This window comes from Pelophylax lessonae, assembly GCF_965119305.1.
Source record: "Pelophylax lessonae genome assembly, chromosome: 12".
NCBI classification, from domain to species: domain Eukaryota; kingdom Metazoa; phylum Chordata; class Amphibia; order Anura; family Ranidae; genus Pelophylax; species Pelophylax lessonae.
Genome location: NC_138779.1, coordinates 139,786,855 through 139,802,790, shown reverse-complemented (window position 1 = coordinate 139,802,790; position 15,936 = coordinate 139,786,855).

Sequence of the window (15,936 nt, the reverse complement as noted above, 5' to 3'; positions counted from 1 at the left end):
ATTGAGCACTGTCAGTTTAACTAGGGCTTGGTTGACTAATACCCCTTTTAAGCCTTCCATTTGAATAAAGTAAATCTGAAAGAGTTAAAGCTAATCTGCATTGTGTCAGTGCGTCATTTAAATTTATACATAACACGTCTGAACCCGGAGTGTCAGGAGGGCTGGACAGTTCACAGGGTCAAAGTGGCACAGAAGAACATGCAACTACAAGCAAACCCAGAGGGGACAAAACTTGCAAAGTCCTTGGTTTCAGCAGAGTCCAGTGAATGAGCAAGGTGCCATTGACTCTCATACCTTGACAGATGTTTATGGTACATGAGAACTGTCAAACTATCCTGCCATTCCCCTTTTCTCTAGGATCAAATGGGTGTTGACAGAGGCCATCTGACCAATTAAGCATCTGATGAGTGGTCATCATGTTTATGACTGTATCATGGCCCCCCCTTACACACAGTTTTATTCAAATATTGATATATTCCAATATGTGCAGGTTGCATTGTAGAAACCGGTAGATTATTGTTGAGCATTCAAATTTAATGTCCAGTGATACCAAATATAGAGTATATCAGATGGGCTAGTAACCCAAGAGATAGAAGACTGCTATCTCTCCTTTTGTATGCTCTAGCATAGTCATGTATGGTCTAGATTTGTTCAGTAGGGTTTTCCCATTCAATTTATACTTAAAGTGTTACTAAACCCAGTAATATAAAAAAATGTTCATCAGTCCCCCTGCACTGCACACAGCTTATAAATATTATTTTTATATGAAAATACTGCAGCTATATACCTTGTTAGCTGATCTGTATACCACAGTCACATAATACTCGACAGGGTCCGCCCAAGTCCAGAGTGTTAATGTAGGAGGAGATTTCCCTGCCTCTTGAAATCCACTACAGCCTGTGTCCTGGTGCTTTTCTGGTAGGCGGATCATCCATCAATCAAGATGTGACATCCCACCCACTTTGTTCTTTTTTAGTTACTGGGCATGAAGGAGGAGGGAGGGACTGGGCTGTCATTTAGGATCTGTATTCACGCCCACATGTGTAGTGGTAATACCCTGTGACCTGAATAACTCTAACCGGGAAGCTTTCTCTCCAGCAATAGCGAGCAAACTGAGCATGTGCAGCTGAACTACACTTACTGTGCTTATCTGGACTTGTCCAGAGTGACCGTGCAGGAGGGGGAGGATCTGTGCATACAGGATCGTACAGCCTTTTTACACAATGCAGAGGAATAATCACTTAAGTTACACAGTGTGTATAACAAGCATGCTATTCTGTATCAATAGACAGATTTTACTTTTGTGGGTTTAGTAACACTTCAATATTAATGTATCTTTTTCATGTTTAAATGTATAAATTGCGTGTGGATTTTGTTAAGTTATGAATCGGGCAGAGGTTTCAGAGAGGTCACTCCACACCTGACTGCTTTCTGGGTAGACATTTTATTGCATGCTATGTGTTCCTAGTGCTTTAATTGCCCTATAAACCATGGGTGACAGAACTGAAGGATTGTGTCATAGTTTTTATGATAGGTCAGAGGGAGGTGTTATTCTGTAAATTTTTTATGGTAAGCAGAAACTAACAGACATCCTGACAGAACTCATTTAGCTGTTTACAGCCCTGCAAAGGCCTGTGTGATGGTGTCTGCTGTCCCTAAGTTGTAAAAAGAGACTCCTTTGAAGTGTGTTAAAAGTTAAGGCTATGGATTCCATGAATTGAATGAAGAGGGAAAGAGTAAGATCATTGTGCTATGCCTCTTCTCATGACAAACATGGCTAAGACCTGAACAAAATTAATGTTGCCTACAGCTTTCCTGTGCCAACCATTACAGTCACATCTAATCTATGTCTGCTTCAGAAACATCTTTTTTGGGGTGACTTTTGGGTTGGGGTACCAGGAATGGCAATAGGAAAATGCCTTTAATGCAGCTGGCTCACTGCATTTGGATTGGGGGTTTGGGCCACAGCATATTCTGGGTACAAAAGGGCCACGATGATCACTTCCTGAAATTTTAAGAAGGATCTACTTCATCCTGTTGGTTTGTACAGCACAAAAGGATTTGACAGAGCCAACTGAAATAAATATACAGACACTTTTAGTATCAGCCTCTGGCTTTTCGGGAAACGAAGAACAGCTTAATCATCTGGTCATTGAAGTTCACCCCTCCCATGTTAAGGCTATAGTCATGGACAGAGAGGCCTCTCAACAACACTAGATGCCATCCAAATTTGGGCTTTCGCATCTGCGTGAATGGAAGACATCCCGTTTGTTTTTCCACTTCACTGAGAGCAATTCATTATTCTGCAGCAGGACAGACTTTTCTATTGCTGGCATTCTTTTGTTTACATATGAGCTGTCATTTGGGAAGCCTACTGACTGCTGAGTCATCAGGTGTGAAATAGGGATGATTGAACGGTTCGGTTCGACTATAGGTTCGAACCAAACATTGGCTGTTCGAAATTCGTCCGAATTCCGAACTTTTTGCGGTAAAAGTTCGGAATTCGGCCACCAGAACCGCCCAAAATGCAATCGGACAGGAACTGGGCTTTAAAAGCCTGTGATTGGCCCAGTAACGTCAGTAAAAGCCAATTGAGGGGGCAGGAGTCTGCTAGGAATGTGATTGGAGTGACTACGGGGTCCAGAGGCCAATCAGTAGTGAATACGCCCGCCCAGTATATAACATAGCCCCGCCAAACCTCTAGCACTGTAATACAGGGGCTGTGGAAGAGAGTGGAAGCATTTGTGTTTCTCCTGCTGCTTGTAAAGCTCCTGTGTCATTTTGCAATTATTAGTGTGAGGAAAGGGATTTGCAGTGTAGTTAGGGTACTATGTACCACTATAGTTAGATTCAATAATCTAGTTTTTGTAGGGATACCTTTAAGTGTCAGGGTGACCGTAGTGTAGTTTAGGTGACCTGACTCTGCCATGTCAGGGTGACCGTAGTGTAGTTTAGGGTGAACTGACTCTGCCATGTCAGGGTGACCGAACTCTGCCATGTCAGGGTGACGGTAGTGTAGTTTAGCTGACTCTGCCTGCCATACCAGGGTGACCGAACTCTTCCATGTCAGGGTGAGCGTAGTGTAGTTTAGCTGACTCTGCCTGCCATACCAGGGTGACCGAACTCTTCCATGTCAGGGTGACCATAGTGTAGTTTAGGTGACTTTGCCTGCCATACCAGGGTGACCGAACTCTTCCATGTCAGGGTGACCGTAGTGTAGTTTAGCTGACTCTGCCTGCCATACCAGGGTGACCGAACTCTTCCATGTCAGGGTGACCGTAGTGTAGTTTAGCTGACTCTGCCTGCCATACCAGGGTGACCGAACTCTGCCATGTCAGGGTGACCCCACTATGCAGATTTTGGGTTAGGGGTATACATATATACATATATATATATATATATATATATATATATATATATACCCCTATACAGAAGTTCAGATGTCATGCCTGCCTCCAAACGCCTTCAAAAAACGCCAGAAAAACGCCTGAAACAAAAACGCCCAGGTGTGAAAGGAGGGTAACACCATCCCTGCGCTACTGATATTCTAAGAAAAATAATCTGTTTTTTTTTCTGGTTCTGGACATGCTACAGAGTTGAAACTTCACAGGTACACTTTTTAGACCCCCCAGACACTAAATCCAAAGAAATCTCTTTTTTTTTTTTTTCAATTTTTTTTTTCAATAATTGTCTCTCTATCAAAAAACAACAATTTTTAAGAACTTTTTTTTGCCTGATTCATAGTCCCTGGGGCATGACCCAGAACCCTAGGTACTTTTTAGGGGCATTTATTGGGTTTTAGGGCTTTAAAATTGTGTTTTTTGATTCCAGAAGTTCGGGTCCCATTGATTTCAATGGGGTTCTGGAATCCAAACTGAACTTTCGGGAAATTCGGGTGTTCTGGTCGAACCAAACTTTTCAAAAGTTCGATCATCTCTAGTGTTAAATACATGGCGGCCAGCTTCCCTGCCCGCTCCTTAACAACCAGCTATTCACACAGAATTCAAATTGGTCAATCAATTTTCGACCGATCTGAATTTGAATTGTTACGAAAATTTTGAATTTTTTAGAAAACTAAGAAACAAAACAGATTTTAATGACTTTCAATGGAATTTGTTACTATTTCATTCAGAGATTTGATACATCTAAATCTCAGAATAACCAAAAATTCTTCAGAATTTACATTTAGACTGAAATAAATTGCACATGTCTACACAAAACCACAGCATTAGCAAGATCAGGTCTGATCTCTGCTAGACTAGCAGGTAAATTTTATTTTTAGTGGTTCAAGCAGTCACTGACAGCCAGGGGCTTTTTTTCACCACTAGGTACAGTACCTGTAAATTTAGTGTCAAAAATGTCCAAAGAAAGGTTACTCTGGTAAAAAGGCCTACAGGATTATGAGTATCTCAAGTGAGAGCGAAGAGTAGTCCTCACTGACAGATTCAGGCTCAAAATACAAACCTGTAGGGAGTAGCGGCACCCCGACAGGTAGCTCAGATGATGGAGAAGAGGTCCCTGCTAAGGTCAGGCATACCAGACTGCTGTGCCCAGGTTGCTGAGGTGCTAGAATTGCATGATAATTCTCATATACAGCAGAGTACCAGTACTAGTCTTTTTAGTCTTGCCTTTTGGTGAGCTGGCGAGCATTAGTGGCCTAATACATCCTGGCCTTTTACACCCCAACACTGCAATATTACTTGGTGACATGTTGAGTCCCATAAGTGCATCCCAAGCTGGTGTGGTGGCTAGCACTAGAAGAGTCCTGCAGCTGCAGAGAATTTGAACACAGGCCCACAGAGACCATAGTGACCTTCTGGGTGTGCTTGTAAATCCTAATGGACAGCTCACAGGTTCTGCAGCACCCATACTTCCCACATTCATTACCCAATCCGGAATTCAGATGGAAACAGTAAATTTAAAGCAGAGTTCCAGTCCCCCAAATACTTTTTTTTTTTGTACTTGTCTAAACATATACAGCAACATTTAGAACATGTCATATGTATGGTCGTTGTAGTTTTTGTTAAAATATTTGATTATTAACCAGATCTCAGAAGTAGACAGGTTCCATGTTAGCTGTGGTTATCTGAAGCTGTCTTCCATTCATTGCTGGGATTTTGGTGCAGATGGCTACCCAGCATGCACCTCCAGATCTCGCGCCTGTGCAGTAATGCCACTGTGCAGCTCTCCTGACATGCAGGATTTCGTCATTAGACGATTCGCAAGGACTCCTGGGATACATGACGCCGCCTTGCAAATTGCCTGGTAATGTAATCGCCTAGGCGGCCGCAGCCGGAAGTGCTGCTGAAAATAGAAGAATAAAGGTATTTACTGCTAAACAAAAAAAAAAAAAATGACCATTGGTTAAAGCATTCTTAATGGCCATAAGATACATTGCACATACTGTATAAAAAATGGGTGGAACTCAGCTTTAAGAACTGTCCTTGATTTTTTTTTGTCTGTTTTTCCTTCAAAATCTGTATCAATTGATTGTGGACCAAAGCAATTTATGTTGCCACCAACCCAAATTCAAACCTTACCAGACTATTCGCATGGAAACCTATCATGACCCTTCAGGTCTGGTATGGATATTATAAGGTAAATCCTACACCAAAAAAAAAAAAAAAAAAACAGCATGCGGTTCCCCCGAAATCCATTCCAAACCCTTATCCATGCATGTAGCCCGGCAGGTAAGGATAGGGGGGGCAACCCTGGGAGGTGGTTGTTGGGGTCTGCGGGCAGGGGGGTTATCAGAATCTGGAAACCCCCATTAAGAAGGACCCCCAGATCCTGCCTCTTCATGTGAATAAGTATGAGGTACATATAACCCCTACCCATTCACCAAAAAAGTGTAAAAAGTGAATGAAGACAGTACACGAGTTGTTGAGAATTCCTTTATTAAAAAATAAAAAACAATGTACCCCTATATAGATCCATTGACCCAGTATGCCTCAGTTGGTGATGTCACAAGGGGGCAGGGTCACCCACTGACGTCATTGGGTGACTCCGCCCCTTACCTATTTAACAAATAAACAATTCAGGAGCTATGCAATAAATACCTAATTCATAAGTTGGTTTGAACAAAACTGAAATCCCTCGCAGCTCAGAGGTAAAACATGAGCACCAATTGGTGCCCAAACATGTACATACAACCACAAAGTTCCTTAACCTCCCTGGCGGTATGATTCTTTTGGATTTTAGGTGATGAAAGCGGTACCATTATTTTGCATGTAATTCTTAAGAATGAGCAGCCCAAACCAACTATTTACATATGATTTTTTTTTTTTTACTGTGCGTTCTTCTTTATAACATCTCGGGTATGATAAAGTTTGAAACACAAAATCATAAATTATAATATAATAAAAAACTATAAATAAGTTAAAGTATGTATGAATGTATACATATACTGTACATATACATATATATATATATATATATATATATATATATATATATATATATATATACATATACATACATGTATATATATATATATATATATATATATATATATATATACATAGAAAGTACAGTAAAACTGCAGGAAAGGGCACTGGAGGGCAAACTAATGTGAATTTACTTTATTTTGCATTGTATCAGTGTGTTTGGTGTGTTTTACATTTGAATTTGCCGCCGGTTCCACCCCCCTACGAGCGTCACGTCGCAGGAGATGAAAGCCGGGGCACACAGAGGATCGGGAGGAAGATCCGCCGCCACACACCGCCGGGATACATCGCTGGATCCCGGTGACAAGATAAGTAACCCCTCTACCAGGATCCAGCGATCTTCCTAGCGGTACCCCGAGTGTGGCTCCGGGTTACCGCTTTTGGCACTGAAATTTAACCCCGAGCCACACTCAGAAATACTGCTAGGAAGGTTAATGGAAGTCCAAGGACTTTTTTATGGGACTACATCTACCAGCCACCAGCTACAACAGCATTTGATTGTGGCTGTACAGACTTATAAAAAAAAAAACAGCACTTCCATTGAGGAACTTTGTGCTTTCCCTTACCTATTTAAGAAATGTCAGGTGGAGGAGCAGGCAATCGGTGGGGAACGTTTGATGAGGCTTCTTTTTTTTGGGGGGTCTAACGGTGCGGCGTGATTGGGGATGGATCTACATTGGGGGACAATGTTTTTATTTTTTATTCAAGGAATTGTCAAAAACTGTCTTTATTCACTTTTTAGGTGATTGGGTAGGGGTACCCCATACTCATTTACATAGGGGAGGGCAGGATCTGAGAACCCCCTTGTTAAAGGGGGCTTCCAGATTATGATAATTCCCCCCATCCACAGACCCCCACAGACCCCACAACCCTGGGACAAGGTGCTTTAGGGTGGGCCCCCCCCCCCACACAAAAACACATATCACATTGAGGGCATGTGACCTAGTAAGATTCAGGAGAGGGGGTGCTTGCTCGTCCCCCCCCCCTTTCCTGACCTGCCAGGCTGCATTCTTCATTGGTTGTTAAGGATACGCTGCAGCGGGCTTCCTTGCTCGTGCCTTAACAAGCACCTATCAACAAAATCAGTGGAGACTGTGAGCCAGGCCTTCTCGTCTTATATCAGTTCCTGACCTCACAAATGAGTTTCTGGAAGAATGGCCAAACATTCCCATAGCCACGCTCCTAAACCTTGTGGACAGCTTTCCTAGAAGAGTTAAAGCTGTTATAGCTGCAAAGGGTCGGCCAACTCAGTATTTAACCCTACGTACTAAGGCTGGAATGCCATTATAGTTCATGCATTAGGATTTTTGCCGCCCATCAATTCTCATCAGTGACGCCTATCCATGCCGCCCATCATTGCCCATAAGTGCTGGTTATCAGTGTCCATTAGTGCCACCTATCAGCCCCCATCAGTACCGCCTATCAGTGTTCATCAATGCCCCATATCAGTTCCAACTATCAGTGCCCAACAGTGCAGCATATTAGTGCCCGCTCATCAGTTCCACCTCATCAGTGCCTTTCAGTGCCACCTTATCAGTGCCAATCAGTGCAGCCTATCAGTGCCCATCAGTGCAGCCTCATCAGTGAAGGAGAAAAATTACTTATTTACAAAATTTTCTGACAAACTAAGAAAAACTTTTTTTTTATTTTTAGCAAAAAGTAAAAAAGCCAGTAGTGAATAAATACCACCAAAAGAAAGCTCCCAGTATTGAAGATATCCATCCTTCAACCCAGCACTGATACCTGATTCTCAAACTGTACTGACAAACTGTATGCTGTCAATTTTTTATTGTTCTACTGGCAGAATGTTGTGGCCATTTTCATTGTTAACTGCCTTAAAAAAAAGGCAGTTAACAATGAAAATTTAAAAAAAAAAAAAAAAAAGTATAATGAAAACTAGTGTTGGGCGAATGGTTTGGGCTAATCATAAGTTTGGCCGAAACAGTGGCTATTCGCCCGTTCAGCGAATACCCCGCATGGGCAGGGCATTCGACCTGGGCAGGGCATTCGACCATTTGTTTGGCCTGCCGAATGCCCCACAATGCAATGTGCGCCGCACAGTGCATTCTATGCCCTGATTGGCTGAAGCAATGCAGGCTTTGCCCAGTCAGGGCACAGAACACTCTCAGACCCATAGCTGGAGAAAGTCATGATGACTTAGGTTGAGGATGAGGAAAGTAGGAACATGAGCCTACAGAGAGAGGAGAACACTGATAAACAAGAAATTGGCATTCATGTTCCCCCAGCCACAGTGTATTGCCAGGTTGGCTCTAAGGAAAATAGAGGGGAGGATGATGATGAGGTCACTGATGCAACTTGGGTGCTGGATAGAGCAGAGGAATAAAGTGAGGGTGAGGCACCACCCTAACGAGGCAACATATCCTCCAGAGCCATCATGGAATGGTAGAGAGCAGCCACTCTATTCCATCAGATTGTGAATCTGTTATCTCCTGGTCCACTTCTCATAGTTCAGCTGTCTGGGCCTTTTTTAACACATGTGCAGCCAATCACACTGTTGCAAGTTTTGCCTCAAACAGATCAAGAGTGGCAAAAACACCAGCCATTAAGTTACTGTCACCATTTGAGGAGACGACAAGGATGGTGAGCAGTGACAATGCATGCATTAGTGACACTATCCCTGATGTGCTCCTGCTGGAGCAGACTCTACGTGTCTTTATGGACAGGGCACTAGAGGCAGAGCAGCGGGAGGAGGAGAAGGCCTTCTTTTCCTCCCAAGGCATGCTTTTTGTAGACACCATCCTTGCAACACCACAGAACATACAAAAGGAGTGGAAGAAGGAGGAGGATTGTGGCAGTTTTGGAGACATTAAAGCATAGGAAGACATACGTCAAACCTTAAGAGACGGTTTTCCGTCCCCAGAACCCTTGGGAGTAGTACATGGATGGGAGGAGGGGGTTCCAGATACTGTAATCCTCAGTGACCATGAGCACTCTGCTTCTCATGCCTTTGCAAACTTGTGTTGCATGGGCTCCCTTATTCTTCAAAGCCTGCGAAAGGATGCAACAATTTGTGGCATCAAGGAGTCTAATCATTATTGAGTGGCACTGGCAACTCTTCTTGACCACCATTACAATGGGAAAGTCTCGGAACTCATCCCATTCCCACAGAGGGAGCAAAGAATGAAATATCATGAGGACACCTTAAATAGGAGTTTATGTAATGCCTTTTCAGACTCTGGTAGGTTACAGTCTCATGGAAAAGCTAGTTTGAGGCTTATTTTGGTCAAAGGAGGAGCGTTGGAGAAGGGGCCACCTCAGTGATGCAGAAACAGGAGCCCATCCTATCATAGGAGGACTTTACCAGCATAGAAATGTGAGACAAAATTCATATGAAGGTATAAAAAAATATATTTAATTGAATAACATTAAAATGTGATATAACATAAGGTGAGCATATGCATATTAAAAACATAGAAACAATGGTGCATAGAACATTTTAGACATTTAACCTCCAGATGGAGGAATCAAATGTGACAACCTTCCATGCAAGGATGGTCTCAAACACAAGCCCCTAACTGGGGATAATAAAGGAGTAACGTGTTTTGTCATAGGCGTAGCTTCTTCAGGACCCAAGTATAGGAAGGAGGAGGTTATGTTCTGTTAACATAACAACCATAAATTATATATAGATGTAGCACCCTCTTAGGTAGGTGCTAGAAAGAAGCATATGGGTGGCCCTGTCTGCATATCAGGGGGGTCTGATCATTTTGTTAGGCTGTCACATGCTTCCTGGTGTGGCCTGTTGTGCCCGGGAGTCTCCCCACTGTACCCAATGAGGGATATTGTTGGACAGTGGAAGAAACCTAGCCAATAGCACACCAGGGCTTGTGGCTATCTCAGTGAGTGGAGTTTTACCGCAATGCACCCTGAGATAGGCAATAAGTCTGAGGGGAGCATGTGACCGGGCATCTTTGGCGGGAAGCAGAGTCCCTGGAGGAGGGAGACGGCTGTCTCTCCTCTTGTCATTGGTAGTGAAAGTGTCCTGGGCAGTCAGCCTAGAGGACGAAGGTTGAGCTGAGCTGCAGAGAGAGGGATCCAGAGTGCTGTGGACCGAGTGGAGCCGCTGGGCAGAAGTTTCGAGGGAAAACAGTGTTGTGAGTACTCAAAACCGCCCAGGGGTCTGCCTAGGAGAGGGGACCACTCCAGAAGGTCAGAGGGATCCAGGAGTCAGCTAACCTGTGAATCAGGCTTAGAGAAAGAGGGTGCCGGTGTCTAAGCCCTGAAGATAAGTAAGAGAATGAGGGTGCCGGTGTGGGCCCTGAAGTGTTTAGCAGCGCAGCAGTAGTACAAGTAGCTACCTCAGCAAGGAGTGCCTAGGGAGCTCAAGAGGACTTCTTTATGCAAGGAAAGCAGTCCAGAGTAAGTTTGGAGCTAACAGGCAGCAAGCCAGCGTTAACCAGTGTCAACCAGCGTTGAACGGCATTTAGCCAGCGTCAAGTCAGCGCCAAATGGCATTTAAAGTTGTCCCCAGCAAATTGTGCATAGTTGAGCCTAAGGAGTATCCCACTCATTCTTTTCTCCCATCCAAGTGTAACGGAACAGGACACCCCTGACTGGGTATCTCCGTTGACAGGTGCTCCTAGTGTTTCTCGTGGGCTCCAAGCACTCCACCAGACACCGTAACCACTTCAGACCCCCACGAACCGCCGCAGCTTGGTTAGGGTCTCGCCATCTCCTACCCACCCTGGACCTATGACAAGGCTCCAGGTTCCCGTGGGTGAACCTCTCTTTCCCCAGAGAGTGCAGTAAAACAAGCTCTTACACAATCTCTTACAAGAGCTTAGTGATTATCTAAGGGAGTATGGAAGACCTTAGCAATCCCTTGTAGCATATTCCCCAATAAGAGACAGGACTCTAGGATGAGGGTGAAGTAACTCTAGAACAACTTTATTGAAAAAGAAACAGACTTTGTATGTCAGTCACTACATGAATATTTACCCAAAACATCACACAATGAATACATAACGAGGTACAGCTGACTCATGGCTAATCCCAATTAACATGCTAATTAACTCATTACACTTAAGCCAGCCTGGAAGAACAGACTGCCGGCACCAAAGCTAAAACAAGATACAAATACACATATGTAAATACCATTGGGGTCAGGGCTGTTGTCTCCCTGTGGTTGGGGAGAAGGATTAGTTGTCTCCTCTCCCTGGAAGGTACACTGCTGCTGGGAAGGAAGGATGACACCTTCGGCTCCCTGTAAATCTGTCTGCCACTGGAGACTAGAACCGACCGTCTCTATTCCCAGTAACTCCTGCTGTAGCTGGGGACCTGGGCTGGCTGCCCAGCCTCCCTGTAGGGCCGGTAGAGAGACCTTGGTCCCATCTCCACCTGCCATCGGTGGGTCTTCACGGTACCACCAGTCTGTATTGTCTCTCCAACTGAAGGGTTGTGGGTCTGGATCTGCCACCCAGGACTCCGGCTCTGCTTGCAGGGTAGATTGGGGTGGAATGGAGCAGAGCAGGCGTTGGTAGTCCTGCTCCAGTTCCCACTCCATTCTGAAAAGATGAATCAGGTCTGACCCCAGGTCATCCACTCTGGGGAGATCCAGTAGGGCTTCCCTGGTGTCCTGGATTTCCCAGCGCCGAAACTCTGCTGGACATCCAAAGTCCCTCTCCTCAAAGGCCTCCCACAGCAAGCCCGGGCCACTATAGTCCTCACTTTCCGGCATATTGTCGTCAGCCATCCAGTGGTCGCGCCGGGTGGCGTACCACTTTAGTGTCTGGTAAGCTTCATCCAGCCACAACTCCTTCCAAATCAGATCCCACCGCTGCCACCAATGTAACAGAACAGGACACCCCTGACTGGGTACCTCCATTGACAGATGCTCCTAGTGTTTCCCGAGGGCTCCAAGCACTCCACCAGACACCGTAACCACTTCAGACCCCACAAACCGCCACAGCTTGGTTAGGGTCTCGCCGTCTCCTACCCACCCTGGACCTATGACAAGGCTCCAGGTTCCCATGGGTGAACCTCTCTTTCCCCAGAGAAAACTAGGGAATGGGGGGGAGGGTACAGATGTAGAATTAGCCAGTGGAAAGCAGGTTTCAGAGGGCAGAAATGGGGGCATTAGCGGTAGGGTGTTCGGAGCTCCTATACCCAGGGTGGGTACGGGGAAAAATCAAGAGAGCAGCCTAAAAACATCAAAATTACGAGGCTTATATACCAATGCCAGAAGCCTGGCCAACAAGATGGGAGAGCTGGAGCTGCTGATGTTTGAGGAGGACTTAGATTTTGTGGGGATAACTGAGACTTGGTTTGACAGCTCTCATGACTGGATGGCGACCATTCAGGGGTATTCCCTTTATCGCAGAGATAGAGAGGGTAAAAAAGGGGGAGGGGTATGTTTGTATATTAAGAACAGTATACAGGTAAATATGAGGGATGATATTAATAATGGAGCTATGGACGAAGCAGAATCCCTATGGGTAGAGCTTCAAAGGGAAGGCACGGTGGGGAAGGTAATATTGGGCGTATGCTATAGGCCCCCAAACCAGAGGGAGGAGGGTGAGGTGGACCTCATGTTACAGATAGGATTGGCAGCAAGGATGGGAAATGTCATTATAATGGGGGACTTTAATTATCCTGATATAGACTGGGCAGAAGGAACCGCGCATTCAGCCGAGGCTCGACAGTTCCTAAATGTTTTGCAGGACAATTTCATGGGTCAGATGGTGAATGCACCGACAAGAAACAATGCGGTACTTGACCTACTGATTACCAACAATACAGACCTGCTCACGGATATAGAAATACGGGACAACTTAGGGAACAGTGACCATAGGTCCATTGGTTTCAGTATTAATTACAGTAATAGGAAACACAAGGGTAATATAAGGACGCTGAATTTCAAAAGAGCCAATTTCCCTAAACTGCGCTCGCTGCTAGAAAATATCAAATGGGATAGAACCCTGGGAACAAAGAACAATGAGGAAAGAGGAAAAATGGGAGTGCTTCAAGAGCATACTTAACAAGGGGGTGGGCCAGTGCATTCCACAGGGAAATAAATTTAAAAGAGCAAAACTAAACCCTGGGTGGCTAAACTCCAACATAAAAATGTATATTAGAGCTAAAGAAAAGGCCTTCAAAAAATACAAGACTGAGGGGTCATTGGCAGCATTTAAGCACTACAAAGAGTGTAATAAGAAATGTAAAGATGAAATCAGGGCGGCTAAAATAGAACACGAGAGACATATAGCGGAGGAGAGTAAAAAGAACCCCAAGAAGTTCTTTAAGTATATAAACAGTAAGAAAGCGAGGCCAGAACACATTGGCCCCATAAAAGATGATAAAGGAAAAATGGCCACTGAGGACAGAGAAAAGGCGGAAGTGTTAAATAATTTCTTTTCTTCAGTCTTCACAAAGGAATCGGGGGGCTACACGAACCCAGCTTGTAAGGCCGAACTAAATAATACACCTCAGGAAGTGCCGCCATGGCTAACAGAGGATAGACTTAGAGCTAAACTAGAGAAACTTAACATAAATAAATCCCCGGGACCGGATGGCTTGTACCCAAGGGTTCTTAAGGAGCTCAGCCAGGTGATTGCCAGACCATTATTCTTGATCTTTAAGAATAGTTTACAGACAGGTATGGTGCCAGCTGATTGGAAAAAAGCCAACGTGGTACCAATATTTAAAAAGGGGCCGAGATATATCCCGGGCAACTATAGGCCGGTCAGCCTAACATCAGTAGTCTGCAAAATTTTGGAGGGGATGATAAGGGACCACATACAAGACTTTAGTAATGAAAACGGTATTATAAGTAGTAATCAGCATGGATTCATGAAAAATCGTTCATGCCAAACCAATCTATTAACCTTCTACGATGAAGTGAGCTGCCACTTAGATAAAGGTAAGCCTGTGGATGTGGTGTATCTGGACTTTGCAAAGGCCTTTGACACCGTTCCCCACAAACGCTTACTGTACAAACTAAGGAAGGTAGGTATGGATCATAAGGTGAGTACCTGGAAAGAGAACTGGCTCCAGGGGAGAGTCCAGAGGGTGGTGATTAATGGGGAGTACTCTGATTGGGCGGGTGTGGAAAGTGGGGTCCCCCAGGGTTCTGTCCTGGGACCAATCCTGTTTAATTTATTCATAAATGATCTAGAGGAGGGGATATCTAGTACAATCTCAGTATTTGCAGATGATACTAAATTAGGCATGCCAATATCTTCTATGCAGGATGTGGAAATCTTGCAAGCAGACCTGAACAAAATAACGGGGTGGGCAACTACATGGCAGATGAGATTTAATGTAGAAAAATGTAAAGTAATGCACTTGGGGGCCAGTAACCAGAAAGCAAGCTACTCACTAGGGGGGGAACCTCTGGGTGAGTCTAGGATGGAAAGGGACCTGGGAGTACTGGTAGACAACAGGCTTGGAAGTGGCATGCAATGCCAAGCCGCTGCAAGCAAAGCCAACAGAATACTGGGTTGTATAAAAAAGGGGATTCACTCCAGAAATAAAGAGATTATTCTTCCACTCTACAAAACTCTGGTCCGGGCCACATCTGGAGTATGCTGTCCAGTTCTGGGCACCGGTCCTCAGGAAGGATGTGCTGGAACTGGAGAAAGTCCAGAGAAGGGGAACAAAAATAATTAGGGGAATGGAGGACATCAGCTATGAGGAAAGACTACAAGCACTGAACTTATTCTCTCTGGAGAAGAGACGATTGAGGGGGGATATGATATCAATGTACAAATACTGTACTGGTGACCCTAGCATAAGGAACAAACTATTCAGAGTAAGGGAATACAATAAGACACGTGGCCACTCACTAAAACTTGAGGAAAGGCGGTTTAACCTTAAAGTGCGTAAGGGGTTCTTCACTGTAAGAGCGGTAAGGATGTGGAATTCTCTTCCGCAAGCAGTCGTATCAGCGGGGAGCCTTGATAGTTTCAAAAAACTATTGGATGGACACCTTAAAGACCACAACATACAGGGGTATACAATGTACGGTTAAAAGCAAACACACACACACATCATAGGTTGAACTGGATGGACTTGTGTCTTTTTTCAGCCTCACTAACTATGTAACTATGTAACTATATAATGCAGCAAAATAAGCTCTTACACAAGCTCTTACAAGAGCTTAGTGATTATCTAAGGGAGTATGGAAGACCATAGCAATCCCTTGTAGCATATTCCCCCAATAAGAAACAGGACTCTAGATTGAGGGTGAAGTAACTCTAGAACAACTTTATTGAAAAAGAAACAGACTTTTATACACTTGAGAAGTATGTCAGTCACTACATGAATATATACCCAAAACATCCCACAATGAATACATAACGAGGTACAGCTGGCAGGCTTGACAGCATGGGACATATGTAAGACTTACTGGTGGCCCGGTACATGCTGGTACCCCCCCTTCCTTGAATCTTGGATGCTATGATATTGTGAAATACCTGCCTGGGGCAAGCCATGTACTGCATATAGGTTGTAACTGTCTGGCACATCTATT